This window comes from Lepisosteus oculatus, chromosome 13 (assembly GCF_040954835.1).
Source record: "Lepisosteus oculatus isolate fLepOcu1 chromosome 13, fLepOcu1.hap2, whole genome shotgun sequence".
NCBI classification, from domain to species: Eukaryota; Metazoa; Chordata; class Actinopteri; order Semionotiformes; family Lepisosteidae; genus Lepisosteus; species Lepisosteus oculatus.
In genome coordinates, this window is record NC_090708.1 from 37397291 (window position 1) to 37422509 (window position 25219).

Here is a 25219-nt window from a genome sequence, read left to right on the forward strand (position 1 = left end):
AAAACACATTTTGTCTCTTTCTGCACACTGGGGTTAAGAGCTGAGGCAGTGGGCTCTTCTGAGCATTGCAGTTACATTGGGATTCAGCAGTCTAGGAAAAACGCGTTTATTTCGGGCTGAAAAACATGTTTTGAAAAGTGTGCAGTTACTGCCCCATAAGTTGCATGGGGGTGACCAAACTTGCAGAAACATGTTTATTTCTGCTGAAAAACACGTTTTGACACTTTCTGCACACTGGGGTTAAGAGCTGAGTGTGTGGGCTCTTCTGAGCCTTGCAGTTACATTGGGATTCAGCAGTCTGAAAAAACGGGTTAATTTCGGGGTGAAAAACACCTTTTGAAAAGTGTGCAGTTACTGCCCCAAAAGTTGCATGGGGGTGACCAAACTTGCAGAAACATGTTTATTTCTGCTGAAAAACACGTTTTGACATTTCTGCACAGTGGAGTTAAGAGCTGAGTGTGTGGGCTCTTTGAGCCTTGCAGTTACATTGTGATTCAAGAATCTGAAAAAACGCGTTTATTTCGGGCTGAAAAATACGTTTTGAAAAGTGTGCTGTTACTGCCCCATAAGTTGCATGGGGGTGACCAAACTTGCAGAAACATGTTTATTTCTGCTGAAAAACACGTTTTGACACTCTCTGCACACTGGGGTTAAGAGCTGAGTGTGTGGGCTCTTCTGAGCCTTGCAGTTACATTGGGATTCAGCAGTCTAAGAAAAACGCGTTCATTTCGGGCTGAAAAACATGTTTTGAAAAGTGTGCAGTTACTGCCCATTAAGTTGCATGGGGGTGACCAAACTTGCAGAAACATGTTTATTTCTGCTGAAAAACACGTTTTGACACTTTCTGCACACTGGGGTTAAGTGCTGTGGCAGTGGGCTCTTCTGAGCCTTTCAGTTACATTGGGATTCAGCAGTCTAAAAAAAACGCGTTTATTTCGGGCTGAAAAACATGTTTTGAAAAGTGTGCTGTTACTGCCCCATAAGTTGCATGGGGGTGACCAAACTTGCAGAAACATGTTTATTTCTGCTGAAAAACAAGTTTTGACACTTTCTGCACACTGGGGTTAAGAGCTGAGTGTGTGGGCTCTTCTGAGCCTTGCAGTTACATTGGGATTCAGCAGTCTAGGAAAAACGCGTTTATTTCGGGCTGAAAAACATGTTTTGAAAAGTGTGCAGTTACTGCCCCATAAGTTGCATGGGGGTGACCAAACTTGCAGAAACATGTTTATTTCTGCTGAAAAACACGTTTTGACACTTTCTGCACACTGGGGTTAAGAGCTGAGTGTGTGGGCTCTTCTGAGCCTTGCAGTTACATTGGGATTCAGCAGTCTGAAAAAACGGGTTAATTTCGGGGTGAAAAACACCTTTTGAAAAGTGTGCAGTTACTGCCCCAAAAGTTGCATGGGGGTGACCAAACTTGCAGAAACATGTTTATTTCTGCTGAAAAACACGTTTTGACATTTCTGCACACTGGAGTTAAGAGCTGAGTGTGTGGGCTCTTTGAGCCTTGCAGTTACATTGTGATTCAAGAATCTGAAAAAACGCGTTTATTTCGGGCTGAAAAATACGTTTTGAAAAGTGTGCTGTTTCTGCCCCATAAGTTGCATGGGGGTGACCAAACTTGCAGAAACATGTTTATTTCTGCTGAAAAACACGTTTTGACACTTTCTGCACACTGGGGTTAAGAGCTGAGTGTGTGGGCTCTTCTGAGCCTTGCAGTTACATTGGGATTCAGCAGTCTAAGAAAAACGCGTTCATTTCGGGCTGAAAAACATGTTTTGAAAAGTGTGCAGTTACTGCCCATTAAGTTGCATGGGGGTGACCAAACTTGCAGAAACATGTTTATTTCTGCTGAAAAACACGTTTTGACACTTTCTGCACACTGGGGTTAAGTGCTGTGGCAGTGGGCTCTTCTGAGCCTTTCAGTTACATTGGGATTCAGCAGTCTAAGAAAAACGCGTTTATTTCGGGCTGAAAAACATGTTTTGAAAAGTGTGCAGTTACTGCCCCATAAGTTGCATGGGGGTGACCTAACTTGCAGAAACATGTTTATTTCTGCTGAAAAACAAGTTTTGACACTTTCTGCACACTGGGGTTAAGAGCTGAGTGTGTGGGCTCTTCTGAGCCTTGCAGTTACATTGGGATTCAGCAGTCTAAGAAAAACGCGTTCATTTCGGGCTTAAAAACATGTTTTGAAAAGTGTGCTGTTACTGCCCCATAAGTTGCATGGGGGTGACCAAACTTGCAGAAACATGTTTATTTCTGCTGAAAAACAAGTTTTGACACTTTCTGCACACTGGGGTTAAGAGCTGAGTGTGTGGGCTCTTCTGAGCCTTGCAGTTACATTGGGATTCAGCAGTCTAGGAAAAACGCGTTTATTTCGGGCTGAAAAACATGTTTTGAAAAGTGTGCAGTTACTGCCCCATAAGTTGCATGGGGGTGACCAAACTTGCAGAAACATGTTTATTTCTGCTGAAAAACACGTTTTGACACTTTCTGCACACTGGGGTTAAGAGCTGAGTGTGTGGGCTCTTCTGAGCCTTGCAGTTACATTGGGATTCAGCAGTCTGAAAAAACGGGTTAATTTCGGGGTGAAAAACACCTTTTGAAAAGTGTGCAGTTACTGCCCCAAAAGTTGCATGGGGGTGACCAAACTTGCAGAAACATGTTTATTTCTGCTGAAAAACACGTTTTGACATTTCTGCACACTGGAGTTAAGAGCTGAGTGTGTGGGCTCTTTGAGTCTTGCAGTTACATTGTGATTCAAGAATCTGAAAAAACGCGTTTATTTCGGGCTGAAAAATACGTTTTGAAAAGTGTGCTGTTACTGCCCCATAAGTTGCATGGGGGTGACCAAACTTGCAGAAACATGTTTATTTCTGCTGAAAAACAAGTTTTGACACTTTCTGCACACTGGGGTTAAGAGCTGAGTGTGTGGGCTCTTCTGAGCCTTGCAGTTACATTGTGATTCAAGAATCTGAAAAAACGTGTTTATTTCGGGCTGAAAAACATGTTTTGAAAAGTGTGCAGTTACTGCCCCATAAGTTGCATGGGGGTGACCAAACTTGCAGAAACATGTTTATTTCTGCTGAAAAACACGTTTTGACACTTTCTGCACACTGGGGTTAAGTGCTGTGGCAGTGGGCTCTTCTGAGCCTTTCAGTTACATTGGGATTCAGCAGTCTAAAAAAAACGCGTTTATTTCGGGCTGAAAAACATGTTTTGAAAAGTGTGCAGTTACTGCCCCATAAGTTGCATGGGGGTGACCAAACTTGCAGAAACATGCTTATTTCTGCTGAAAAACACGTTTTGACACTTTCTGCACACTGGGGTTAAGAGCTGAGTGTGTGGGCTCTTCTGAGCCTTGCAGTTACATTGGGATTCAGCAGTCTGAAAAAACACGTTTATTTCGGGCTGAAAAACACGTTTTGAAAACTGTGCTGTTACTGCCCCATAAGTTGCATGGGGGTGACCTAACTTGCAGAAACATGTTTATTTCTGCTGAAAAACAAGTTTTGACACTTTCTGCACACTGGGGTTAAGAGCTGAGTGTGTGGGCTCTTCTGAGCCTTGCAGTTACATTGGGATTCAGCAGTCTAAGAAAAACGCGTTCATTTCGGGCTTAAAAACATGTTTTGAAAAGTGTGCTGTTACTGCCCCATAAGTTGCATGGGGGTGACCAAACTTGCAGAAACATGTTTATTTCTGCTGAAAAACACGTTTTGACACTTTCTGCACACTGGGGTTAAGAGCTGAGTGTGTGGGCTCTTCTGAGCATTGCAGTTACATTGGGATTCAGCAGTCTGAAAAAACGTGTTTATTTCGGGCTGAAAAACACGTTTTGAAAAGTGTGCTGTTACTGCCCCATAAGTTGCATGGGGGTGACCAAACTTGCAGAAACATGTTTATTTCTGCTGAAAAGCACGTTTTGACACTTTCTGCACACTGGGGTTTAGAGCTGAGTGTGTGGGCTCTTCTGAGCATTGCAGTTACTTTGGGATTCAGCAGTCTAAGAAAAACGCGTTTATTTCGGGCTGAAAAACGTTTTGAAAAGTGTTCTGTTACTGCCCCATAAGTTGCATGGGGGTGACCAAACTTGGAGGAACATGTTTATTTCTGCTGAAAAGCACGTTTTGACACTTTCTGCACACTGGGGTTAAGAGCTGAGTGTGTGGGCTCTTCTGAGCCTTGCAGATACATTGGGATTCAGCAGTCTAAGAAAAACGCGTTTATTTCGGGCTGAAAAACATGTTTTGAAAAGTGTGCTGTTACTGCCCCATAAGTTGCATGGGGATGACCAAACTTGCAGAAACATGTTTATTTCTGCTGAAAAACACATTTTGTCTCTTTCTGCACACTGGGGTTAAGAGCTGAGGCAGTGGGCTCTTCTGAGCATTGCAGTTACATTGGGATTCAGCAGTCTGAAAAAACGTGTTTATTTCGGGCTGAAAAACACGTTTTGAAAAGTGTGCTGTTACTGCCCCATAAGTTGCATGGGGGTGACCAAACTTGCAGAAACATGTTTATTTCTGCTGAAAAGCACGTTTTGACACTTTCTGCACACTGGGGTTAAGAGCTGAGTGTGTGGGCTCTTCTGAGCCTTGCAGTTACATTGGGATTCAGCAGTCTAAGAAAAACGCGTTTATTTCGGGCTGAAAAACATGTTTTGAAAAGTGTGCAGTTACTGCCCCATAAGTTGCATGGGGGTGACCAAACTTGCAGAAACATGCTTATTTCTGCTGAAAAACACGTTTTGACACTTTCTGCACACTGGGGTTAAGAGCTGAGTGTGTGGGCTCTTCTGAGCCTTGCAGTTACATTGGGATTCAGCAGTCTGAAAAAACACGTTTATTTCGGGCTGAAAAACACGTTTTGAAAACTGTGCTGTTACTGCCCCATAAGTTGCATGGGGGTGACCTAACTTGCAGAAACATGTTTATTTCTGCTGAAAAACAAGTTTTGACACTTTCTGCACACTGGGGTTAAGAGCTGAGTGTGTGGGCTCTTCTGAGCCTTGCAGTTACATTGGGATTCAGCAGTCTAGGAAAAACGCGTTTATTTCGGGCTGAAAAACATGTTTTGAAAAGTGTGCAGTTACTGCCCCATAAGTTGCATGGGGGTGACCAAACTTGCAGAAACATGTTTATTTCTGCTGAAAAACACGTTTTGACATTTCTGCACACTGGGGTTAAGAGCTGAGGCAGTGGGCTCTTCTGAGCATTGCAGTTACATTGGGATTCAGCAGTCTGAAAAAACGTGTTTATTTCGGGCTGAAAAACACGTTTTGAAAAGTGTGCTGTTACTGCCCCATAAGTTGCATGGGGGTGACCAAACTTGGAGGAACTTGTTTATTTCTGCTGAAAAGCACGTTTTGACACTTTCTGCACACTAGGGTTAAGAGCTGAGTGTGTGGGCTCTTCTGAGCCTTGCAGATACATTGGGATTCAGCAGTCTAAGAAAAACGCGTTTATTTCGGGCTGAAAAACATGTTTTGAAAAGTGTGCTGTTACTGCCCCATAAGTTGCATGGGGGTGACCAAACTTGCAGAAACATGCGTATTTCTGCTGAAAAACACGTTTTGACACTTTCTGCACACTGGGGTTAAGAGCTGAGTGTGTGGGCTCTTCTGAGCCTTGCAGTTACATTGGGATTCAGCAGTCTGAAAAAACACGTTTATTTCGGGCTGAAAAACACGTTTTGAAAACTGTGCTGTTACTGCCCCATAAGTTGCATGGGGGTGACCAAACTTGCAGAAACATGTTTATTTCTGCTGAAAAACAAGTTTTGACACTTTCTGCACACTGGGGTTAAGAGCTGAGTGTGTGGGCTCTTCTGAGCCTTGCAGTTACATTGGGATTCAGCAGTCTAAGAAAAACGCGTTCATTTCGGGCTGAAAAACATGTTTTGAAAAGTGTGCAGTTACTGCCCATTAAGTTGCATGGGGGTGACCAAACTTGCAGAAACATGTTTATTTCTGCTGAAAAACACGTTTTGACACTTTCTGCACACTGGGGTTAAGGGCTGTGGCAGTGGGCTCTTCGGAGCCTTTCAGTTACATTGGGATTCAGCAGTCTAAGAAAAACGCGTTTATTTCGGGCTGAAAAACATGTTTTGAAAAGTGTGCAGTTACTGCCCATAAGTTGCATGGGGGTGACCAAACTTGCAGAAACATGTTTATTTCTGCTGAAAAACACATTTTGTCTCTTTCTGCACACTGGGGTTAAGAGCTGAGGCAGTGGGCTCTTCTGAGCATTGCAGTTACATTGGGATTCAGCAGTCTAAGAAAAACGCGTTTATTTCGGGCTGAAAAACATGTTTTGAAAAGTGTGCAGTTACTGCCCCATAAGTTGCATGGGGGTGACCAAACTTGCAGAAACATGCGTATTTCTGCTGAAAAACACGTTTTGACACTTTCTGCACACTGGGGTTAAGAGCTGAGTGTGTGGGCTCTTCTGAGCCTTGCAGTTACATTGGGATTCAGCAGTCTGAAAAAACACGTTTATTTCGGGCTGAAAAACACGTTTTGAAAACTGTGCTGTTACTGCCCCATAAGTTGCATGGGGGTGACCTAACTTGCAGAAACATGTTTATTTCTGCTGAAAAACACGTTTTGACACTTTCTGCACACTGGGGTTAAGAGCTGAGTGTGTGGGCTCTTCTGAGCCTTGCAGTTACATTGTGATTCAAGAATCTGAAAAAACGTGTTTATTTCGGGCTGAAAAACACGTTTTGAAAAGTGTGCTGTTACTGCCCCATAAGTTGCATGGGGGTGACCAAACTTGCAGAAACATGTTTATTTCTGCTGAAAAACAAGTTTTGACACTTTCTGCACACTGGGGTTAAGAGCTGAGTGTGTGGGCTCTTCTGAGCCTTGCAGTTACATTGGGATTCAGCAGTCTAAGAAAAACGCGTTCATTTCGGGCTGAAAAACATGTTTTGAAAAGTGTGCAGTTTCTGCCCATTAAGTTGCATGGGGGTGACCAAACTTGCAGAAACATGTTTATTTCTGCTGAAAAACACGTTTTGACACTTTCTGCACACTGGGGTTAAGGGCTGTGGCAGTGGGCTCTTCTGAGCCTTTCAGTTACATTGGGATTCAGCAGTCTAAGAAAAACGCGTTTATTTCGGGCTGAAAAACATGTTTTGAAAAGTGTGCAGTTACTGCCCATAAGTTGCATGGGGGTGACCAAACTTGCAGAAACATGTTTATTTCTGCTGAAAAACACATTTTGTCTCTTTCTGCACACTGGGGTTAAGAGCTGAGGCAGTGGGCTCTTCTGAGCATTGAAGTTACATTGGGATTCAGCAGTCTGAAAAAACGTGTTTATTTCGGGCTGAAAAACACGTTTTGAAAAGTGTGCTGTTACTGCCCCATAAGTTGCATGGGGGTGACCAAACTTGCAGAAACATGTTTATTTCTGCTGAAAAGCACGTTTTGACACTTTTTGCACACTGGGGTTAAGAGCTGAGTGTGTGGGCTCTTCTGAGCATTGCAGTTACTTTGGGATTCAGCAGTCTAAGAAAAACGCGTTTATTTCGGGCTGAAAAACGTTTTGAAAAGTGTTCTGTTACTGCCCCATAAGTTGCATGGGGGTGACCAAACTTGGAGGAACATGTTTATTTCTGCTGAAAAACACATTTTGTCTCTTTCTGCACACTGGGGTTAAGAGCTGAGGCAGTGGGCTCTTCTGAGCATTGCAGTTACATTGGGATTCAGCAGTCTAGGAAAAACGCGTTTATTTCGGGCTGAAAAACATGTTTTGAAAAGTGTGCAGTTACTGCCCCATAAGTTGCATGGGGGTGACCAAACTTGCAGAAACATGTTTATTTCTGCTGAAAAACACGTTTTGACACTTTCTGCACACTGGGGTTAAGAGCTGAGTGTGTGGGCTCTTCTGAGCCTTGCAGTTACATTGGGATTCAGCAGTCTGAAAAAACGGGTTAATTTCGGGGTGAAAAACACCTTTTGAAAAGTGTGCAGTTACTGCCCCAAAAGTTGCATGGGGGTGACCAAACTTGCAGAAACATGTTTATTTCTGCTGAAAAACACGTTTTGACATTTCTGCACAGTGGAGTTAAGAGCTGAGTGTGTGGGCTCTTTGAGCCTTGCAGTTACATTGTGATTCAAGAATCTGAAAAAACGCGTTTATTTCGGGCTGAAAAATACGTTTTGAAAAGTGTGCTGTTACTGCCCCATAAGTTGCATGGGGGTGACCAAACTTGCAGAAACATGTTTATTTCTGCTGAAAAACACGTTTTGACACTCTCTGCACACTGGGGTTAAGAGCTGAGTGTGTGGGCTCTTCTGAGCCTTGCAGTTACATTGGGATTCAGCAGTCTAAGAAAAACGCGTTCATTTCGGGCTGAAAAACATGTTTTGAAAAGTGTGCAGTTACTGCCCATTAAGTTGCATGGGGGTGACCAAACTTGCAGAAACATGTTTATTTCTGCTGAAAAACACGTTTTGACACTTTCTGCACACTGGGGTTAAGTGCTGTGGCAGTGGGCTCTTCTGAGCCTTTCAGTTACATTGGGATTCAGCAGTCTAAAAAAAACGCGTTTATTTCGGGCTGAAAAACATGTTTTGAAAAGTGTGCTGTTACTGCCCCATAAGTTGCATGGGGGTGACCAAACTTGCAGAAACATGTTTATTTCTGCTGAAAAACAAGTTTTGACACTTTCTGCACACTGGGGTTAAGAGCTGAGTGTGTGGGCTCTTCTGAGCCTTGCAGTTACATTGGGATTCAGCAGTCTAAGAAAAACGCGTTCATTTCGGGCTGAAAAACATGTTTTGAAAAGTGTGCAGTTACTGCCCATTAAGTTGCATGGGGGTGACCAAACTTGCAGAAACATGTTTATTTCTGCTGAAAAACACGTTTTGACACTTTCTGCACACTGGGGTTAAGGGCTGTGGCAGTGGGCTCTTCTGAGCCTTTCAGTTACATTGGGATTCAGCAGTCTAAGAAAAACGCGTTTATTTCGGGCTGAAAAACATGTTTTGAAAAGTGTGCAGTTACTGCCCATAAGTTGCATGGGGGTGACCAAACTTGCAGAAACATGTTTATTTCTGCTGAAAAGCACGTTTTGACACTTTCTGCACACTGGGGTTAAGAGCTGAGTGTGTGGGCTCTTCTGAGCCTTGCAGTTACATTGGGATTCAGCAGTCTAAGAAAAACGCGTTTATTTCGGGCTGAAAAACATGTTTTGAAAAGTGTGCAGTTACTGCCCCATAAGTTGCATGGGGGTGACCAAACTTGCAGAAACATGCGTATTTCTGCTGAAAAACACGTTTTGACACTTTCTGCACACTGGGGTTAAGAGCTGAGTGTGTGGGCTCTTCTGAGCCTTGCAGTTACATTGGGATTCAGCAGTCTGAAAAAACACGTTTATTTCGGGCTGAAAAACACGTTTTGAAAACTGTGCTGTTACTGCCCCATAAGTTGCATGGGGGTGACCTAACTTGCAGAAACATGTTTATTTCTGCTGAAAAACAAGTTTTGACACTTTCTGCACACTGGGGTTAAGAGCTGAGTGTGTGGGCTCTTCTGAGCCTTGCAGTTACATTGGGATTCAGCAGTCTAAGAAAAACGCGTTCATTTCGGGCTTAAAAACATGTTTTGAAAAGTGTGCTGTTACTGCCCCATAAGTTGCATGGGGGTGACCAAACTTGCAGAAACATGTTTATTTCTGCTGAAAAACACGTTTTGACACTTTCTGCACACTGGGGTTAAGAGCTGAGTGTGTGGGCTCTTCTGAGCATTGCAGTTACATTGGGATTCAGCAGTCTGAAAAAACGTGTTTATTTCGGGCTGAAAAACACGTTTTGAAAAGTGTGCTGTTACTGCCCCATAAGTTGCATGGGGGTGACCAAACTTGCAGAAACATGTTTATTTCTGCTGAAAAGCACGTTTTGACACTTTCTGCACACTGGGGTTTAGAGCTGAGTGTGTGGGCTCTTCTGAGCATTGCAGTTACTTTGGGATTCAGCAGTCTAAGAAAAACGCGTTTATTTCGGGCTGAAAAACGTTTTGAAAAGTGTTCTGTTACTGCCCCATAAGTTGCATGGGGGTGACCAAACTTGGAGGAACATGTTTATTTCTGCTGAAAAGCACGTTTTGACACTTTCTGCACACTGGGGTTAAGAGCTGAGTGTGTGGGCTCTTCTGAGCCTTGCAGATACATTGGGATTCAGCAGTCTAAGAAAAACGCGTTTATTTCGGGCTGAAAAACATGTTTTGAAAAGTGTGCTGTTACTGCCCCATAAGTTGCATGGGGATGACCAAACTTGCAGAAACATGTTTATTTCTGCTGAAAAACACATTTTGTCTCTTTCTGCACACTGGGGTTAAGAGCTGAGGCAGTGGGCTCTTCTGAGCATTGCAGTTACATTGGGATTCAGCAGTCTGAAAAAACGTGTTTATTTCGGGCTGAAAAACACGTTTTGAAAAGTGTGCTGTTACTGCCCCATAAGTTGCATGGGGGTGACCAAACTTGCAGAAACATGTTTATTTCTGCTGAAAAGCACGTTTTGACACTTTCTGCACACTGGGGTTAAGAGCTGAGTGTGTGGGCTCTTCTGAGCCTTGCAGTTACATTGGGATTCAGCAGTCTAAGAAAAACGCGTTTATTTCGGGCTGAAAAACATGTTTTGAAAAGTGTGCAGTTACTGCCCCATAAGTTGCATGGGGGTGACCAAACTTGCAGAAACATGCTTATTTCTGCTGAAAAACACGTTTTGACACTTTCTGCACACTGGGGTTAAGAGCTGAGTGTGTGGGCTCTTCTGAGCCTTGCAGTTACATTGGGATTCAGCAGTCTGAAAAAACACGTTTATTTCGGGCTGAAAAACACGTTTTGAAAACTGTGCTGTTACTGCCCCATAAGTTGCATGGGGGTGACCTAACTTGCAGAAACATGTTTATTTCTGCTGAAAAACAAGTTTTGACACTTTCTGCACACTGGGGTTAAGAGCTGAGTGTGTGGGCTCTTCTGAGCCTTGCAGTTACATTGGGATTCAGCAGTCTAGGAAAAACGCGTTTATTTCGGGCTGAAAAACATGTTTTGAAAAGTGTGCAGTTACTGCCCCATAAGTTGCATGGGGGTGACCAAACTTGCAGAAACATGTTTATTTCTGCTGAAAAACACGTTTTGACATTTCTGCACACTGGGGTTAAGAGCTGAGGCAGTGGGCTCTTCTGAGCATTGCAGTTACATTGGGATTCAGCAGTCTGAAAAAACGTGTTTATTTCGGGCTGAAAAACACGTTTTGAAAAGTGTGCTGTTACTGCCCCATAAGTTGCATGGGGGTGACCAAACTTGGAGGAACTTGTTTATTTCTGCTGAAAAGCACGTTTTGACACTTTCTGCACACTAGGGTTAAGAGCTGAGTGTGTGGGCTCTTCTGAGCCTTGCAGATACATTGGGATTCAGCAGTCTAAGAAAAACGCGTTTATTTCGGGCTGAAAAACATGTTTTGAAAAGTGTGCTGTTACTGCCCCATAAGTTGCATGGGGGTGACCAAACTTGCAGAAACATGTTTATTTCTGCTGAAAAACACGTTTTGACATTTCTGCACACTGGGGTTAAGAGCTGAGGCAGTGGGCTCTTCTGAGCATTGCAGTTACATTGGGATTCAGCAGTCTGAAAAAACGTGTTTATTTCGGGCTGAAAAACACGTTTTGAAAAGTGTGCTGTTACTGCCCCATAAGTTGCATGGGGGTGACCAAACTTGGAGGAACTTGTTTATTTCTGCTGAAAAGCACGTTTTGACACTTTCTGCACACTAGGGTTAAGAGCTGAGTGTGTGGGCTCTTCTGAGCCTTGCAGATACATTGGGATTCAGCAGTCTAAGAAAAACGCGTTTATTTCGGGCTGAAAAACATGTTTTGAAAAGTGTGCTGTTACTGCCCCATAAGTTGCATGGGGGTGACCAAACTTGCAGAAACATGCGTATTTCTGCTGAAAAACACGTTTTGACACTTTCTGCACACTGGGGTTAAGAGCTGAGTGTGTGGGCTCTTCTGAGCCTTGCAGTTACATTGGGATTCAGCAGTCTGAAAAAACACGTTTATTTCGGGCTGAAAAACACGTTTTGAAAACTGTGCTGTTACTGCCCCATAAGTTGCATGGGGGTGACCTAACTTGCAGAAACATGTTTATTTCTGCTGAAAAACAAGTTTTGACACTTTCTGCACACTGGGGTTAAGAGCTGAGTGTGTGGGCTCTTCTGAGCCTTGCAGTTACATTGTGATTCAAGAATCTGAAAAAACGTGTTTATTTCGGGCTGAAAAACACGTTTTGAAAAGTGTGCTGTTACTGCCCCATAAGTTGCATGGGGGTGACCAAACTTGCAGAAACATGTTTATTTCTGCTGAAAAACAAGTTTTGACACTTTCTGCACACTGGGGTTAAGAGCTGAGTGTGTGGGCTCTTCTGAGCCTTGCAGTTACATTGGGATTCAGCAGTCTAAGAAAAACGCGTTCATTTCGGGCTGAAAAACATGTTTTGAAAAGTGTGCAGTTACTGCCCATTAAGTTGCATGGGGGTGACCAAACTTGCAGAAACATGTTTATTTCTGCTGAAAAACACGTTTTGACACTTTCTGCACACTGGGGTTAAGGGCTGTGGCAGTGGGCTCTTCGGAGCCTTTCAGTTACATTGGGATTCAGCAGTCTAAGAAAAACGCGTTTATTTCGGGCTGAAAAACATGTTTTGAAAAGTGTGCAGTTACTGCCCATAAGTTGCATGGGGGTGACCAAACTTGCAGAAACATGTTTATTTCTGCTGAAAAACACATTTTGTCTCTTTCTGCACACTGGGGTTAAGAGCTGAGGCAGTGGGCTCTTCTGAGCATTGCAGTTACATTGGGATTCAGCAGTCTGAAAAAACGTGTTTATTTCGGGCTGAAAAACACGTTTTGAAAAGTGTGCTGTTACTGCCCCATAAGTTGCATGGGGGTGACCAAACTTGCAGAAACATGTTTATTTCTGCTGAAAAGCACGTTTTGACACTTTTTGCACACTGGGGTTAAGAGCTGAGTGTGTGGGCTCTTCTGAGCATTGCAGTTACTTTGGGATTCAGCAGTCTAAGAAAAACGCGTTCATTTCGGGCTGAAAAATACGTTTTGAAAAGTGTGCTGTTACTGCCCCATAAGTTGCATGGGGGTGACCAAACTTGCAGAAACATGTTTATTTCTGCTGAAAAACACGTTTTGACACTCTCTGCACACTGGGGTTAAGAGCTGAGTGTGTGGGCTCTTCTGAGCCTTGCAGTTACATTGGGATTCAGCAGTCTAAGAAAAACGCGTTCATTTCGGGCTGAAAAACATGTTTTGAAAAGTGTGCAGTTACTGCCCATTAAGTTGCATGGGGGTGACCAAACTTGCAGAAACATGTTTATTTCTGCTGAAAAACACGTTTTGACACTTTCTGCACACTGGGGTTAAGTGCTGTGGCAGTGGGCTCTTCTGAGCCTTTCAGTTACATTGGGATTCAGCAGTCTAAAAAAAACGCGTTTATTTCGGGCTGAAAAACATGTTTTGAAAAGTGTGCTGTTACTGCCCCATAAGTTGCATGGGGGTGACCAAACTTGCAGAAACATGTTTATTTCTGCTGAAAAACAAGTTTTGACACTTTCTGCACACTGGGGTTAAGAGCTGAGTGTGTGGGCTCTTCTGAGCCTTGCAGTTACATTGGGATTCAGCAGTCTGAAAAAACACGTTTATTTCGGGCTGAAAAACACGTTTTGAAAACTGTGCTGTTACTGCCCCATAAGTTGCATGGGGGTGACCTAACTTGCAGAAACATGTTTATTTCTGCTGAAAAACAAGTTTTGACACTTTCTGCACACTGGGGTTAAGAGCTGAGTGTGTGGGCTCTTCTGAGCCTTGCAGTTACATTGGGATTCAGCAGTCTAAGAAAAACGCGTTCATTTCGGGCTTAAAAACATGTTTTGAAAAGTGTGCTGTTACTGCCCCATAAGTTGCATGGGGGTGACCAAACTTGCAGAAACATGTTTATTTCTGCTGAAAAACACGTTTTGACACTTTCTGCACACTGGGGTTAAGAGCTGAGTGTGTGGGCTCTTCTGAGCATTGCAGTTACATTGGGATTCAGCAGTCTGAAAAAACGTGTTTATTTCGGGCTGAAAAACACGTTTTGAAAAGTGTGCTGTTACTGCCCCATAAGTTGCATGGGGGTGACCAAACTTGCAGAAACATGTTTATTTCTGCTGAAAAGCACGTTTTGACACTTTCTGCACACTGGGGTTTAGAGCTGAGTGTGTGGGCTCTTCTGAGCATTGCAGTTACTTTGGGATTCAGCAGTCTAAGAAAAACGCGTTTATTTCGGGCTGAAAAACGTTTTGAAAAGTGTTCTGTTACTGCCCCATAAGTTGCATGGGGGTGACCAAACTTGGAGGAACATGTTTATTTCTGCTGAAAAGCACGTTTTGACACTTTCTGCACACTGGGGTTAAGAGCTGAGTGTGTGGGCTCTTCTGAGCCTTGCAGATACATTGGGATTCAGCAGTCTAAGAAAAACGCGTTTATTTCGGGCTGAAAAACATGTTTTGAAAAGTGTGCTGTTACTGCCCCATAAGTTGCATGGGGATGACCAAACTTGCAGAAACATGTTTATTTCTGCTGAAAAACACATTTTGTCTCTTTCTGCACACTGGGGTTAAGAGCTGAGGCAGTGGGCTCTTCTGAGCATTGCAGTTACATTGGGATTCAGCAGTCTGAAAAAACGTGTTTATTTCGGGCTGAAAAACACGTTTTGAAAAGTGTGCTGTTACTGCCCCATAAGTTGCATGGGGGTGACCAAACTTGCAGAAACATGTTTATTTCTGCTGAAAAGCACGTTTTGACACTTTCTGCACACTGGGGTTAAGAGCTGAGTGTGTGGGCTCTTCTGAGCCTTGCAGTTACATTGGGATTCAGCAGTCTAAGAAAAACGCGTTTATTTCGGGCTGAAAAACATGTTTTGAAAAGTGTGCAGTTACTGCCCCATAAGTTGCATGGGGGTGACCAAACTTGCAGAAACATGCTTATTTCTGCTGAAAAACACGTTTTGACACTTTCTGCACACTGGGGTTAAGAGCTGAGTGTGTGGGCTCTTCTGAGCCTTGCAGTTACATTGGGATTCAGCAGTCTGAAAAAACACGTTTATTTCGGGCTGAAAAACACGTTTTGAAAACTGTGCTGTTACTGCCCCATAAGTTGCATGGGGGTGACCTAACTTGCAGAAACATGTTTATTTCTGCTGAAAAACAAGTTTTGACACTTTCTGCACACTGGGGTTAAGAGCTGAGTGTGTGGGCTCTTCTGAGCCTTGCAGTTACATTGGGATTCAGCAGTCTAGGAAAAACGCGTTTATTTCGGGCTGAAAAACATGTTTTGAAAAGTGTGCAGTTACTGCCCCATAAGTTGCATGGGGGTGACCAAACTTGCAGAAACATGTTTATTTCTGCTGAAAAACACGTTTTGACATTTCTGCACACTGGGGTTAAGAGCTGAGGCAGTGGGCTCTTCTGAGCATTGCAGTTACATTGGGATTCAGCAGTCTGAAAAAACGTGTTTATTTCGGGCTGAAAAACACGTTTTGAAAAGTGTGCTGTTACTGCCCCATAAGTTGCATGGGGGTGACCAAACTTGGAGGAACTTGTTTATTTCTGCTGAAAAGCACGTTTTGACACTTTCTGCACACTAGGGTTAAGAGCTGAGTGTGTGGGCTCTTCTGAGCCTTGCAGATACATTGGGATTCAGCAGTCTAAGAAAAACGCGTTTATTTCGGGCTGAAAAACATGTTTTGAAAAGTGTGCTGTTACTGCCCCATAAGTTGCATGGGGGTGACCAAACTTGCAGAAACATGTTTATTTCTGCTGAAAAACACGTTTTGACATTTCTGCACACTGGGGTTAAGAGCTGAGGCAGTGGGCTCTTCTGAGCATTGCAGTTACATTGGGATTCAGCAGTCTGAAAAAACGTGTTTATTTCGGGCTGAAAAACACGTTTTGAAAAGTGTGCTGTTACTGCCCCATAAGTTGCATGGGGGTGACCAAACTTGGAGGAACTTGTTTATTTCTGCTGAAAAGCACGTTTTGACACTTTCTGCACACTAGGGTTAAGAGCTGAGTGTGTGGGCTCTTCTGAGCCTTGCAGATACATTGGGATTCAGCAGTCTAAGAAAAACGCGTTTATTTCGGGCTGAAAAACATGTTTTGAAAAGTGTGCTGTTACTGCCCCATAAGTTGCATGGGGGTGACCAAACTTGCAGAAACATGCGTATTTCTGCTGAAAAACACGTTTTGACACTTTCTGCACACTGGGGTTAAGAGCTGAGTGTGTGGGCTCTTCTGAGCCTTGCAGTTACATTGGGATTCAGCAGTCTGAAAAAACACGTTTATTTCGGGCTGAAAAACACGTTTTGAAAACTGTGCTGTTACTGCCCCATAAGTTGCATGGGGGTGACCTAACTTGCAGAAACATGTTTATTTCTGCTGAAAAACAAGTTTTGACACTTTCTGCACACTGGGGTTAAGAGCTGAGTGTGTGGGCTCTTCTGAGCCTTGCAGTTACATTGTGATTCAAGAATCTGAAAAAACGTGTTTATTTCGGGCTGAAAAACACGTTTTGAAAAGTGTGCTGTTACTGCCCCATAAGTTGCATGGGGGTGACCAAACTTGCAGAAACATGTTTATTTCTGCTGAAAAACAAGTTTTGACACTTTCTGCACACTGGGGTTAAGAGCTGAGTGTGTGGGCTCTTCTGAGCCTTGCAGTTACATTGGGATTCAGCAGTCTAAGAAAAACGCGTTCATTTCGGGCTGAAAAACATGTTTTGAAAAGTGTGCAGTTACTGCCCATTAAGTTGCATGGGGGTGACCAAACTTGCAGAAACATGTTTATTTCTGCTGAAAAACACGTTTTGACACTTTCTGCACACTGGGGTTAAGGGCTGTGGCAGTGGGCTCTTCGGAGCCTTTCAGTTACATTGGGATTCAGCAGTCTAAGAAAAACGCGTTTATTTCGGGCTGAAAAACATGTTTTGAAAAGTGTGCAGTTACTGCCCATAAGTTGCATGGGGGTGACCAAACTTGCAGAAACATGTTTATTTCTGCTGAAAAACACATTTTGTCTCTTTCTGCACACTGGGGTTAAGAGCTGAGGCAGTGGGCTCTTCTGAGCATTGCAGTTACATTGGGATTCAGCAGTCTGAAAAAACGTGTTTATTTCGGGCTGAAAAACACGTTTTGAAAAGTGTGCTGTTACTGCCCCATAAGTTGCATGGGGGTGACCAAACTTGCAGAAACATGTTTATTTCTGCTGAAAAGCACGTTTTGACACTTTTTGCACACTGGGGTTAAGAGCTGAGTGTGTGGGCTCTTCTGAGCATTGCAGTTACTTTGGGATTCAGCAGTCTAAGAAAAACGCGTTTATTTCGGGCTGAAAAACGTTTTGAAAAGTGTTCTGTTACTGCCCCATAAGTTGCATGGGGGTGACCAAACTTGGAGGAACATGTTTATTTCTGCTGAAAAACACATTTTGTCTCTTTCTGCACACTGGGGTTCAGAGCTGAGGCAGTGGGCTCTTCTGAGCATTGCAGTTACATTGGGATTCAGCAGTCTAGGAAAAACGCGTTTATTTCGGGCTGAAAAACATGTTTTGAAAAGTGTGCAGTTACTGCCCCATAAGTTGCATGGGGGTGACCAAACTTGCAGAAACATGTTTATTTCTGCTGAAAAACACGTTTTGACACTTTCTGCACACTGGGGTTAAGAGCTGAGTGTGTGGGCTCTTCTGAGCCTTGCAGTTACATTGGGATTCAGCAGTCTGAAAAAACGGGTTAATTTCGGGGTGAAAAACACCTTTTGAAAAGTGTGCAGTTACTGCCCCAAAAGTTGCATGGGGGTGACCAAACTTGCAGAAACATGTTTATTTCTGCTGAAAAACACGTTTTGACATTTCTGCACAGTGGAGTTAAGAGCTGAGTGTGTGGGCTCTTTGAGCCTTGCAGTTACATTGTGATTCAAGAATCTGAAAAAACGCGTTTATTTCGGGCTGAAAAATACGTTTTGAAAAGTGTGCTGTTACTGCCCCATAAGTTGCATGGGGGTGACCAAACTTGCAGAAACATGTTTATTTCTGCTGAAAAACACGTTTTGACACTCTCTGCACACTGGGGTTAAGAGCTGAGTGTGTGGGCTCTTCTGAGCCTTGCAGTTACATTGGGATTCAGCAGTCTAAGAAAAACGCGTTCATTTCGGGCTGAAAAACATGTTTTGAAAAGTGTGCAGTTACTGCCCATTAAGTTGCATGGGGGTGACCAAACTTGCAGAAACATGTTTATTTCTGCTGAAAAACACGTTTTGACACTTTCTGCACACTGGGGTTAAGGGCTGTGGCAGTGGGCTCTTCGGAGCCTTTCAGTTACATTGGGATTCAGCAGTCTAAGAAAAACGCGTTTATTTCGGGCTGAAAAACATGTTTTGAAAAGTGTGCAGTTACTGCCCATAAGTTGCATGGGGGTGACCAAACTTGCAGAAACATGTTTATTTCTGCTGAAAAACACATTTTGTCTCTTTCTGCACACTGGGGTTAAGAGCTGAGGCAGTGGGCTCTTCTGAGCATTGCAGTTACATTGGGATTCAGCAGTCTGAAAAAACGTGTTTATTTCGGGCTGAAAAACACGTTTTGAAAAGTGTGCTGTTACTGCCCCATAAGTTGCATGGGGGTGACCAAACTTGCAGAAACATGTTTATTTCTGCTGAAAAGCACGTTTTGACACTTTTTGCACACTGGGGTTAAGAGCTGAGTGTGTGGGCTCTTCTGAGCATTGCAGTTACTTTGGGATTCAGCAGTCTAAGAAAAACGCGTTCATTTCGGGCTGAAAAATACGTTTTGAAAAGTGTGCTGTTACTGCCCCATAAGTTGCATGGGGGTGACCAAACTTGCAGAAACATGTTTATTTCTGCTGAAAAACACGTTTTGACACTCTCTGCACACTGGGGTTAAGAGCTGAGTGTGTGGGCTCTTCTGAGCCTTGCAGTTACATTGGGATTCAGCAGTCTAAGAAAAACGCGTTCATTTCGGGCTGAAAAACATGTTTTGAAAAGTGTGCAGTTACTGCCCATTAAGTTGCATGGGGGTGACCAAACTTGCAGAAACATGTTTATTTCTGCTGAAAAACACGTTTTGACACTTTCTGCACACTGGGGTTAAGTGCTGTGGCAGTGGGCTCTTCTGAGCCTTTCAGTTACATTGGGATTCAGCAGTCTAAAAAAAACGCGTTTATTTCGGGCTGAAAAACATGTTTTGAAAAGTGTGCTGTTACTGCCCCATAAGTTGCATGGGGGTGACCAAACTTGCAGAAACATGTTTATTTCTGCTGAAAAACAAGTTTTGACACTTTCTGCACACTGGGGTTAAGAGCTGAGTGTGTGGGCTCTTCTGAGCCTTGCAGTTACATTGGGATTCAGCAGTCTGAAAAAACACGTTTATTTCGGGCTGAAAAACACGTTTTGAAAACTGTGCTGTTACTGCCCCATAAGTTGCATGGGGGTGACCTAACTTGCAGAAACATGTTTATTTCTGCTGAAAAACAAGTTTTGACACTTTCTGCACACTGGGGTTAAGAGCTGAGTGTGTGGGCTCTTCTGAGCCTTGCAGTTACATTGGGATTCAGCAGTCTAAGAAAAACGCGTTCATTTCGGGCTTAAAAACATGTTTTGAAAAGTGTGCTGTTACTGCCCCATAAGTTGCATGGGGGTGACCAAACTTGCAGAAACATGTTTATTTCTGCTGAAAAACACGTTTTGACACTTTCTGCACACTGGGGTTAAGAGCTGAGTGTGTGGGCTCTTCTGAGCATTGCAGTTACATTGGGATTCAGCAGTCTGAAAAAACGTGTTTATTTCGGGCTGAAAAACACGTTTTGAAAAGTGTGCTGTTACTGCCCCATAAGTTGCATGGGGGTGACCAAACTTGCAGAAACATGTTTATTTCTGCTGAAAAGCACGTTTTGACACTTTCTGCACACTGGGGTTTAGAGCTGAGTGTGTGGGCTCTTCTGAGCATTGCAGTTACTTTGGGATTCAGCAGTCTAAGAAAAACGCGTTTATTTCGGGCTGAAAAACGTTTTGAAAAGTGTTCTGTTACTGCCCCATAAGTTGCATGGGGGTGACCAAACTTGGAGGAACATGTTTATTTCTGCTGAAAAGCACGTTTTGACACTTTCTGCACACTGGGGTTAAGAGCTGAGTGTGTGGGCTCTTCTGAGCCTTGCAGATACATTGGGATTCAGCAGTCTAAGAAAAACGCGTTTATTTCGGGCTGAAAAACATGTTTTGAAAAGTGTGCTGTTACTGCCCCATAAGTTGCATGGGGATGACCAAACTTGCAGAAACATGTTTATTTCTGCTGAAAAACACATTTTGTCTCTTTCTGCACACTGGGGTTAAGAGCTGAGGCAGTGGGCTCTTCTGAGCATTGCAGTTACATTGGGATTCAGCAGTCTGAAAAAACGTGTTTATTTCGGGCTGAAAAACACGTTTTGAAAAGTGTGCTGTTACTGCCCCATAAGTTGCATGGGGGTGACCAAACTTGCAGAAACATGTTTATTTCTGCTGAAAAGCACGTTTTGACACTTTCTGCACACTGGGGTTAAGAGCTGAGTGTGTGGGCTCTTCTGAGCCTTGCAGTTACATTGGGATTCAGCAGTCTAAGAAAAACGCGTTTATTTCGGGCTGAAAAACATGTTTTGAAAAGTGTGCAGTTACTGCCCCATAAGTTGCATGGGGGTGACCAAACTTGCAGAAACATGCTTATTTCTGCTGAAAAACACGTTTTGACACTTTCTGCACACTGGGGTTAAGAGCTGAGTGTGTGGGCTCTTCTGAGCCTTGCAGTTACATTGGGATTCAGCAGTCTGAAAAAACACGTTTATTTCGGGCTGAAAAACACGTTTTGAAAACTGTGCTGTTACTGCCCCATAAGTTGCATGGGGGTGACCTAACTTGCAGAAACATGTTTATTTCTGCTGAAAAACAAGTTTTGACACTTTCTGCACACTGGGGTTAAGAGCTGAGTGTGTGGGCTCTTCTGAGCCTTGCAGTTACATTGGGATTCAGCAGTCTAGGAAAAACGCGTTTATTTCGGGCTGAAAAACATGTTTTGAAAAGTGTGCAGTTACTGCCCCATAAGTTGCATGGGGGTGACCAAACTTGCAGAAACATGTTTATTTCTGCTGAAAAACACGTTTTGACATTTCTGCACACTGGGGTTAAGAGCTGAGGCAGTGGGCTCTTCTGAGCATTGCAGTTACATTGGGATTCAGCAGTCTGAAAAAACGTGTTTATTTCGGGCTGAAAAACACGTTTTGAAAAGTGTGCTGTTACTGCCCCATAAGTTGCATGGGGGTGACCAAACTTGGAGGAACTTGTTTATTTCTGCTGAAAAGCACGTTTTGACACTTTCTGCACACTAGGGTTAAGAGCTGAGTGTGTGGGCTCTTCTGAGCCTTGCAGATACATTGGGATTCAGCAGTCTAAGAAAAACGCGTTTATTTCGGGCTGAAAAACATGTTTTGAAAAGTGTGCTGTTACTGCCCCATAAGTTGCATGGGGGTGACCAAACTTGCAGAAACATGTTTATTTCTGCTGAAAAACACGTTTTGACATTTCTGCACACTGGGGTTAAGAGCTGAGGCAGTGGGCTCTTCTGAGCATTGCAGTTACATTGGGATTCAGCAGTCTGAAAAAACGTGTTTATTTCGGGCTGAAAAACACGTTTTGAAAAGTGTGCTGTTACTGCCCCATAAGTTGCATGGGGGTGACCAAACTTGGAGGAACTTGTTTATTTCTGCTGAAAAGCACGTTTTGACACTTTCTGCACACTAGGGTTAAGAGCTGAGTGTGTGGGCTCTTCTGAGCCTTGCAGATACATTGGGATTCAGCAGTCTAAGAAAAACGCGTTTATTTCGGGCTGAAAAACATGTTTTGAAAAGTGTGCTGTTACTGCCCCATAAGTTGCATGGGGGTGACCAAACTTGCAGAAACATGCGTATTTCTGCTGAAAAACACGTTTTGACACTTTCTGCACACTGGGGTTAAGAGCTGAGTGTGTGGGCTCTTCTGAGCCTTGCAGTTACATTGGGATTCAGCAGTCTGAAAAAACACGTTTATTTCGGGCTGAAAAACACGTTTTGAAAACTGTGCTGTTACTGCCCCATAAGTTGCATGGGGGTGACCTAACTTGCAGAAACATGTTTATTTCTGCTGAAAAACAAGTTTTGACACTTTCTGCACACTGGGGTTAAGAGCTGAGTGTGTGGGCTCTTCTGAGCCTTGCAGTTACATTGTGATTCAAGAATCTGAAAAAACGTGTTTATTTCGGGCTGAAAAACACGTTTTGAAAAGTGTGCTGTTACTGCCCCATAAGTTGCATGGGGGTGACCAAACTTGCAGAAACATGTTTATTTCTGCTGAAAAACAAGTTTTGACACTTTCTGCACACTGGGGTTAAGAGCTGAGTGTGTGGGCTCTTCTGAGCCTTGCAGTTACATTGGGATTCAGCAGTCTAAGAAAAACGCGTTCATTTCGGGCTGAAAAACATGTTTTGAAAAGTGTGCAGTTACTGCCCATTAAGTTGCATGGGGGTGACCAAACTTGCAGAAACATGTTTATTTCTGCTGAAAAACACGTTTTGACACTTTCTGCACACTGGGGTTAAGGGCTGTGGCAGTGGGCTCTTCGGAGCCTTTCAGTTACATTGGGATTCAGCAGTCTAAGAAAAACGCGTTTATTTCGGGCTGAAAAACATGTTTTGAAAAGTGTGCAGTTACTGCCCATAAGTTGCATGGGGGTGACCAAACTTGCAGAAACATGTTTATTTCTGCTGAAAAACACATTTTGTCTCTTTCTGCACACTGGGGTTAAGAGCTGAGGCAGTGGGCTCTTCTGAGCATTGCAGTTACATTGGGATTCAGCAGTCTGAAAAAACGTGTTTATTTCGGGCTGAAAAACACGTTTTGAAAAGTGTGCTGTTACTGCCCCATAAGTTGCATGGGGGTGACCAAACTTGCAGAAACATGTTTATTTCTGCTGAAAAGCACGTTTTGACACTTTTTGCACACTGGGGTTAAGAGCTGAGTGTGTGGGCTCTTCTGAGCATTGCAGTTACTTTGGGATTCAGCAGTCTAAGAAAAACGCGTTCATTTCGGGCTGAAAAATACGTTTTGAAAAGTGTGCTGTTACTGCCCCATAAGTTGCATGGGGGTGACCAAACTTGCAGAAACATGTTTATTTCTGCTGAAAAACACGTTTTGACACTCTCTGCACACTGGGGTTAAGAGCTGAGTGTGTGGGCTCTTCTGAGCCTTGCAGTTACATTGGGATTCAGCAGTCTAAGAAAAACGCGTTCATTTCGGGCTGAAAAACATGTTTTGAAAAGTGTGCAGTTACTGCCCATTAAGTTGCATGGGGGTGACCAAACTTGCAGAAACATGTTTATTTCTGCTGAAAAACACGTTTTGACACTTTCTGCACACTGGGGTTAAGTGCTGTGGCAGTGGGCTCTTCTGAGCCTTTCAGTTACATTGGGATTCAGCAGTCTAAAAAAAACGCGTTTATTTCGGGCTGAAAAACATGTTTTGAAAAGTGTGCTGTTACTGCCCCATAAGTTGCATGGGGGTGACCAAACTTGCAGAAACATGTTTATTTCTGCTGAAAAACAAGTTTTGACACTTTCTGCACACTGGGGTTAAGAGCTGAGTGTGTGGGCTCTTCTGAGCCTTGCAGTTACATTGGGATTCAGCAGTCTGAAAAAACACGTTTATTTCGGGCTGAAAAACACGTTTTGAAAACTGTGCTGTTACTGCCCCATAAGTTGCATGGGGGTGACCTAACTTGCAGAAACATGTTTATTTCTGCTGAAAAACAAGTTTTGACACTTTCTGCACACTGGGGTTAAGAGCTGAGTGTGTGGGCTCTTCTGAGCCTTGCAGTTACATTGGGATTCAGCAGTCTAAGAAAAACGCGTTCATTTCGGGCTTAAAAACATGTTTTGAAAAGTGTGCTGTTACTGCCCCATAAGTTGCATGGGGGTGACCAAACTTGCAGAAACATGTTTATTTCTGCTGAAAAACACGTTTTGACACTTTCTGCACACTGGGGTTAAGAGCTGAGTGTGTGGGCTCTTCTGAGCATTGCAGTTACATTGGGATTCAGCAGTCTGAAAAAACGTGTTTATTTCGGGCTGAAAAACACGTTTTGAAAAGTGTGCTGTTACTGCCCCATAAGTTGCATGGGGGTGACCAAACTTGCAGAAACATGTTTATTTCTGCTGAAAAGCACGTTTTGACACTTTCTGCACACTGGGGTTTAGAGCTGAGTGTGTGGGCTCTTCTGAGCATTGCAGTTACTTTGGGATTCAGCAGTCTAAGAAAAACGCGTTTATTTCGGGCTGAAAAACGTTTTGAAAAGTGTTCTGTTACTGCCCCATAAGTTGCATGGGGGTGACCAAACTTGGAGGAACATGTTTATTTCTGCTGAAAAGCACGTTTTGACACTTTCTGCACACTGGGGTTAAGAGCTGAGTGTGTGGGCTCTTCTGAGCCTTGCAGATACATTGGGATTCAGCAGTCTAAGAAAAACGCGTTTATTTCGGGCTGAAAAACATGTTTTGAAAAGTGTGCTGTTACTGCCCCATAAGTTGCATGGGGATGACCAAACTTGCAGAAACATGTTTATTTCTGCTGAAAAACACATTTTGTCTCTTTCTGCACACTGGGGTTAAGAGCTGAGGCAGTGGGCTCTTCTGAGCATTGCAGTTACATTGGGATTCAGCAGTCTGAAAAAACGTGTTTATTTCGGGCTGAAAAACACGTTTTGAAAAGTGTGCTGTTACTGCCCCATAAGTTGCATGGGGGTGACCAAACTTGCAGAAACATGTTTATTTCTGCTGAAAAGCACGTTTTGACACTTTCTGCACACTGGGGTTAAGAGCTGAGTGTGTGGGCTCTTCTGAGCCTTGCAGTTACATTGGGATTCAGCAGTCTAAGAAAAACGCGTTTATTTCGGGCTGAAAAACATGTTTTGAAAAGTGTGCAGTTACTGCCCCATAAGTTGCATGGGGGTGACCAAACTTGCAGAAACATGCTTATTTCTGCTGAAAAACACGTTTTGACACTTTCTGCACACTGGGGTTAAGAGCTGAGTGTGTGGGC